The following is a 7035-nucleotide window of genomic DNA, read 5'->3' as shown; positions in this document are numbered from 1 at the left end:
CCCCCTTTTTTTTTGTTATAAAACTTCTACCTTTACAGTTGTAACAATAGCAACTAGTCATGATAACAGTTACTCACTATTGAATCATAAGAATCTTATCTCCATCTGTTCACCAGACCCATCTAGATAAGATGAAAACCATTCAGCTGAAACCTTACCTTACCCCCACACACTCTTAAACTGAACTATTTCTTGAAAACTTGTAAGCCAATCACTTTGTGCTTTTATCATCCCCTCACTTTAGATAGCCAATGTCTAAGTTGCCCATCCCTTTCTACCCTGTATGCAGGGGGGATAGGATTCATACTTGATGTGAAGACTTCTTCCCTTTCAGTATTTTCAGCTACTACATCTATATTATGAGTTGTATTTCTTGTGGATATATACCAAGGAGAGGAATTGCTTGATCATAAGGTATTTCTATTTCCAACTTTCTGAGGAAGCGCTATACTCTTTTACAGCGTGGTTGGACTCACATGGATCTTGATGAAAGCAGAGAATACCAGAAAAATGTTTCCTTGTGCTTTTTAACTGTGCAAATGCTCTATGCCATCTAGATAATGAAAAACTATGGATAACATTGCAATGAATGGATATTCCAGAAACTTAATTGTGCTCATGAGTAAGCTATACACAGTCCAAGAGACAGTCATTTGAAGAGAACATGGAGATACTGAATGGTTTAAAATCCAGAAAGGTGTGCACCAGGGTTTATCTTCTCAGTGTACTTATTCAGGTCTTCTGGCATGGTGCTGTGGAACAAATTGTAATCTCTCTTGGAAGAAGTTCAGAAAGCTACTTTGAAGGGAGGTTGATGAAACTTTGTCGTTCTTTGGACATGTTGTTAGGAAGGTCAATCCCTATTATGCTTGGTAAAGTGGAAAGTGAGTAAAAAAGAGGAAGACCCACACGAGATGGGTTGATACTGTGGCAACAACAATGGTCTCAAATGTAACAATTGTGGGGATGGCCAAGACTGGGCAGTGTTTCATTATGTTATCTATTGGGTCCGTATGTGTTAGAACCAACTTAAGGGCACCTAACAATATCAACAACAAAAACAATATTAGTATTAGTTTAAACATTTAAATTTCAGTCTTTATCAGCAAAATTTATCTCATAAACTCTGCTCTTCAATTTCACCTTGATATAAAATACTAGGATAACAGAAACAGTGAAGAAAAAAAGTAAAATGAAAATCAAAACTTCATTAGTCAGTATTAGAGTCAGTTTTTCTCTGGGGATTGGTAATCACTTCAAAATTGGTAATCATTGCAAATCACTAAAAATGTTACACTTAAACAAGTTGATTATAAACAACAGGAACTCATGGAGTAACTTCCCTAATGAATGAGTTCGCCTTAGTTTCCACACAACCAAGAATTAGAGGGGCTGTAAAGAAAGCAGTCATTCCCTGGTTGATTAGAAGGTTGAATCTTTACTTAGCCCCCATGGAGACCTCATAAAGATAGGCAGGAGGAGGGCTAAAAATGCAAAAAGATCATAACTTGGAATGAGGTAAGGAGTACTGAGAGAAAGAAATTTCCCCTTTTGGGGAAAAGATGAAGGGCACTACCTGGGAAATAAAAATATTTTTTATAGCATCCAATACTCAAATTACTTGTGTTGAGCTTTCATAACTATCTCGTTAATTCTGATGTATGTAACTAAAATGTTGTGGTTCAATATGTGTCGGGGACTGGACTCGACATAGTTGTGTTGTTCACGAGTGTTTGGTTCACGAGGAGGGGAGATCCAGCGGCGATAGGGATAGTGAAAGAATACACAGACCAAACAGAAAAGGGAGACAATGAGGCACCCCAAAGCCAGGGTGGATACATCACTGGTGGGCAGGCTTGGGATTACAGGCATCATGGCCTCTGCAGGCAGCAACTCACTGCCCTGCAATCTCTACTGCATGCCTTCCAACCCGTAATGCACACTTGGGGAGGCCCCGGTCTCTGTTTTATTTAGGGGAGGAGCTTCACACCAAGCTGGGAGGGACTTAGGCAAGGTTCAGCTAACATCAGTACTTTTCCAGACCTTCAGGTAACTTTACATCGTACTTCGCTGGTTCGAATTCCAGGCCAGCAACTTGGATTCTCAGGCCCAATTAACATATCTATAGCCCCTGAGCTCAGTTGAGGGAAGGTGAGAGGTAAGGACAAAAGCTTGGGTGGAGTTCTGCTGCTTCGGCTTCCTGAGCCAGGTCTGCAGGAGGACTCAAGACGCCCAGGTGAATGGGCGGCACCTGGAAAAGGATTAGGGAGGATGGGTTCTTTGTCTATAGAACAAAGAACTGAGAAGTAGCTAAGATATTTTTAGTTAATCCTTTTGGAGAAAGGCTTGACCTTGCAACTTTTAGTCTTAGGCTTTAGGAAAATATCACATTTATCTGTGGATTATCAAGAGCTCCGTGTATTAAATTAATACATGAAAAAGATGAAAAACAATTTGCCATTAACTGCCAGTGGCCTCATTTGTTACACTCGGGCCTGTAGGGCCTCGAACTTCTGACCAGTCTTACACAGTCTGCAACAAATATGCAACAAGAAGGAGCATGAGCAAAGCATAAAGTCAGACGCTGAGACATTTAGGTCAAAGAAAGGAAACCTCATAATCAGAGACTGACCCTCCGGCAAAATAATATGTTTTCATTGTTTGCGTAGATATAGCAAAGCACTGAAATTCATGATCCTGCGAAAAATCCACTTGGCTTAATGAAGTTCTAACATATATAGAGAGAAAATTATTGTGTCAACCACTTAAATACTGCAATGCTATTATCTTCTTTAAATGGAAAAAGAGAGCAATGGGGTCAGATTAGAAGTAGCAATTTGTGTTACTGTTTACACAATGAATGACAAGATGTTATAACAACCAAACAAGAAAACAAAAAGAAACAACAAAGGATATTTCAGGTGAAACTAATATGTTTTCTTCCTCTATGCTAAAAGAACATATAAAGGCGGGATTACACTGAAAGAATGAGGTGTTCAGCAACAGCTGACTCAACTCAAGTGTCTGCAGGACTATTTAGACAATCTTAATGGGTGAAACAAAATTTTTTATTTCCATTAGAAAAAAAAATACATGCAAATTATTTACTTTCATACTACCCATTTTTTCTTAAGGGTAAACAGAATTTTGAGAATTATGGAATCATCCCACACCCTGGTATGTACATTATGTACAATCCTCTCCCCTTGAGTGTGAACAAGACTGTGAATATGTAACTATGAAGGATTTTATACCCATAATTATGATATTATGTATGCCGAAGTTGAAGACATTTCACAGATACAGTGTATGAATTCAACTCACTTGAGTTAGTCAAAAGGGAGATAACCATGAGTGGACCTGACCTAATAATTTAAGCTCTTCAAATGACTGAGCCCTATCTGAAATCTGAGGGACTCCAAGCATCAGAAAATTCTGCTAGATTCAAAGTTGGAAAGACCTATAGTCAGAGAAAGCTTATAGAGGCAGACATAAAATAAAATGGCAGTATGACTGCCCCCTGGCTGACAGCAAGTAAACAAAATGGAATAAAAGTCCTATAACCACAAAAAATTCAATCCTACCAGCAATCCAAATGAGCTTAGAAGAAAATCCTGAGCCTCAGATGAGACTATGCCAGTTGATTCCCTGACTTCATTCTCTTGATAAAACTGAGAAAAGGACGCTGTAGTGGGTTGAAAGTTGTTAAGTGATGTGGAGTCAGTTCTACTCATAGCAACCCTGTATAGGGTTTCCAAGTAGCAACTGGTGAGTTTGAACTACCAACTTTGTGGTTCAAACCGACCTTATGGTCCAGTGTTTTCTACAGTGCCAACACCAGATGTGGTGGTGGTAGTGTTATGTGCCGTGGAGTCGGTTCCAACTCAAAGCAACCCTGTATAGGTTTTTTGAAGCTGTAAATCCTTATGGGTGCAGAAAGCCTCATCTTTATCATATGAAATTGCCAGTAGTTGCAATCTACTGACCTTGAGGTTAGCAGACCAATTCGTAATCACTATGCTGCCAGAGAAGATTATGTTCAAGTCCTACTTCCAGAATGTGTAAAGCTGAACTTTTTGTTGATGTAATTAATTAGCGATCTCCAGATAAGATAGTCTTGGGTTTAAAGTAGGTTCAAAATCCAATGAGAGCAGGAGTTCTCATGAGAGAAGGTAGATGGAGAATTAGTACACCAAGACACAGTAAAAGAATACCATATTAAGAAAAAGGCAGAGATGGTTGTTAACCACAAAGTCAGCAGTTCAAATATACCAGCCTCTCCAGAGAAAGATGAGACTTTCTGCTCTTGGAACAATGCAGCTTCAGAAACCCTATATAAGGTCAGTCACTATGAGTCACAACTGACTCCTTGACACACAACTATTGCCACCGCCATAAGGTTTAAAAGGCTGTAATTTTTGCAAATGCAAATCACCAGGTCTTTTCCCCCCATGGAACTCCCACTGAGTTCAAACCTCTGAAATTTCAATTAACAGATGAACACTTCAACTATTGCATCTTCACAGTCCCTTTCCAGTGATTGGTCCCTTCTATTAACATGTCCAAAATAGCACACACAATGTCTTGACATGTTTGCTTCTAAGCTGTTGTCATTGTAAGGTTCCATCAAGTCTGTTCCAGGTCATAGCAACCTTATGCACAACAGAACGAAAGACTGCACAGTCTCATGTCATCCTCACTGTTGTTACCACTGAATCCATTGCTGCTGCCACTGTGCCTATCCATCTCACTGTGGGCCTTCCTCTTTTTGCTGACCCTCCACTTTACTAATCATTTTTCTACAGGGAATGGACCCTCCTGATAGTATCCCAGATATGAGAGACCGAGTCTCCCGATTCTGACTTCTAAGAAGCAGGCTGTACTTCTTTCCAAACATCTGTTTTTCCTTCTGGCAGGCCTAGGTACTTTTATTGTACTTCTTCATACCATAACTATAATACATAAATTACCTGTAGTTTTCCTTATTCATTTTCCAACTTTGACATGCATATCAGGCTATTAAAAATACTATGGCTTGGGTCAAAATGACATCTTTGCACTTAAACACTAAAGATTTTTTAAGCAGCATAGTTGCATAATGCAATGCATCATTTAATTTCTTGACTGCTGTTTCCAGGATTGTTGATTATGGATCCAAGCAAAATGATGTTTTTGACAATTTCAATCTTTTCTCCATTTTGTTATTTATTGGTCCAGTGGTTGATTACTTTTTTTTCCTTTTCATTGAGGTACAACCCACACTAAAGTTTGTGGTCTTTGATTTTCATCAGGAAGTATTTTAAGTCCTCTTCACTTTCAGGAAGCAAGGTTGTGTCATCTGCATGTCATACCGATGACGTATTCTTCGTCATATAATTAAGCTTCTCTGATTATTTACTCAGCATAAAGATTGAATAAGTATAGTAAAAGAGTACAGCCCTGATTCCACCTTTCCTAATTTTAAGCAATTCAGAGTATCCTAGGTCTGTTAGATAGACTGCCTCTTGGTCCTGATGAGCACAATTAGGAGTTCTGGAACATCCATTCTTCTAAATGTTATTCATAGTTTATCACTTGTTTTTGAATTATCTTAAGCAAAATTTTATTTGCATGTGATATTAATGACATTGTCCAATGATTTCTGCATTCCATTTGGTCATCTCTCTTTGAAATTGGCAGAAATATGGTTCTTTTCCAATCAGTTGGCCAGGTAGCTGTCTTCCAAATCGCTTAGCATAGATGAGTGAGTAGATCCAGTGCTCCATTAGTTTGTTAAAACATTTCAATATGTATGCCATCAATTCCTGGAGCCTTGTTCTCTGCCATTGTCTTCAATGTACATTGGACTTCAGTACCATTGGCTTTTGATCGTTTGTTACCTCTTGAGATGGTTGAACATCTACCTTTTATTTTTTTTTAATTTCATTTCATTGCAATGATTACAACCCCCTCCATGCATCATTGGAGGACCAAAGGATACACCCTACAAGCCTGCCTCAGATCCTCTCCCTCCCTGAGTCCAGAGTCCCCAGCCACTCCAACTCTCTACGTCATCATCTCTGCCTCCATCTCTGGCATCACTGCTTCTCTGGATAGGGTCCCACATTCCACTCTTCTCCCTTGATGGTCCCAGGGTCCTGCGCTCCTGGACTGTAAAATCAACCACTCTCCTCCTTTTGTTACAAAACATCTATCTTTACATTTGCAACTCTCCCTGTCAGTCCTGATAGGAATTATTTACTGTTGAACCACAAGAGTCTTATCCCCATATCCTTTCACCAGCCCTGTCCTTCTCAACTGGTTGGAAATCATTCAGTGGAGATTCTACCTTCCCCCACACCCTCTGGAAATAGGCTCCCTCTTGAAAGCTTGTAAGCTAGTCAATTCGAGCCTTTGTAGTTCCCCCGCCACCCCACCCATTTTGGATAGCCAGTGTCCAAGTTGCCCATACCTGTCAACTCTGTGTACTTTGGGGGTGGGAATGATCCTCGCTGTAAAGATTTGTTCTCTCTTTTGAGCTATTACATCCATAAGTATAGGTTATTTTCATCAAATTGTAGTGAATTACTCTTTTTTTTCCTCTTATTTCTTCCTCTAGTCGAGTTCTGATCATCCAGCCACTGAAACCAGGTCAATTGGGTACTGTCTGCAAGTATGGGTGTTCTTGTACATCTCCACTGACTTCATATCATCTCAACGCTTCACTCTCTGCTCTAGTCCTCTGTGGCCATGTCCCTGTCCCTGTGCTCAGGAGTCTCCAGGTCTCGCCATACTGCTGGAAAACCAGGCCTCTACCCAGGTTGACAGGAGTCTATTGAATGTGATCAGACTTAGCTCACAACTTCATTGTTGGTTTTCCCCTACTTCCCCTTATCAGTAAAACTACATGGTCACCAGCATGACTGCTAGTGTATTCCCCTTGAGTCTCAGTCTTGGAAATGGGTTAGTCCTGAGGGGACCCAACTGTTTGCCTTGATGGCTTCCTGGCAAATAACTTGCTTGTTCTTGTAGTAGTCAATCAGACTGTTGTTATTG

General features: G+C 39.9%; 1 pseudogene; it reads right to left on the bottom strand.

Annotated features, from left to right (window-relative positions):
• Nucleotides 1-7035, bottom strand: part of LOC102831492 — a 34512-nt pseudogene that overhangs the window by 27109 nt on the left and 368 nt on the right.

Source organism: Chrysochloris asiatica, unplaced genomic scaffold (genome assembly GCF_000296735.1).
Source record: "Chrysochloris asiatica unplaced genomic scaffold, ChrAsi1.0 scaffold00070, whole genome shotgun sequence".
Classification (NCBI taxonomy): domain Eukaryota; kingdom Metazoa; phylum Chordata; class Mammalia; order Afrosoricida; family Chrysochloridae; genus Chrysochloris; species Chrysochloris asiatica.
Note: the sequence above shows the minus strand (reverse complement) of the source record. Positions and strands in the feature narration are given on the sequence as shown.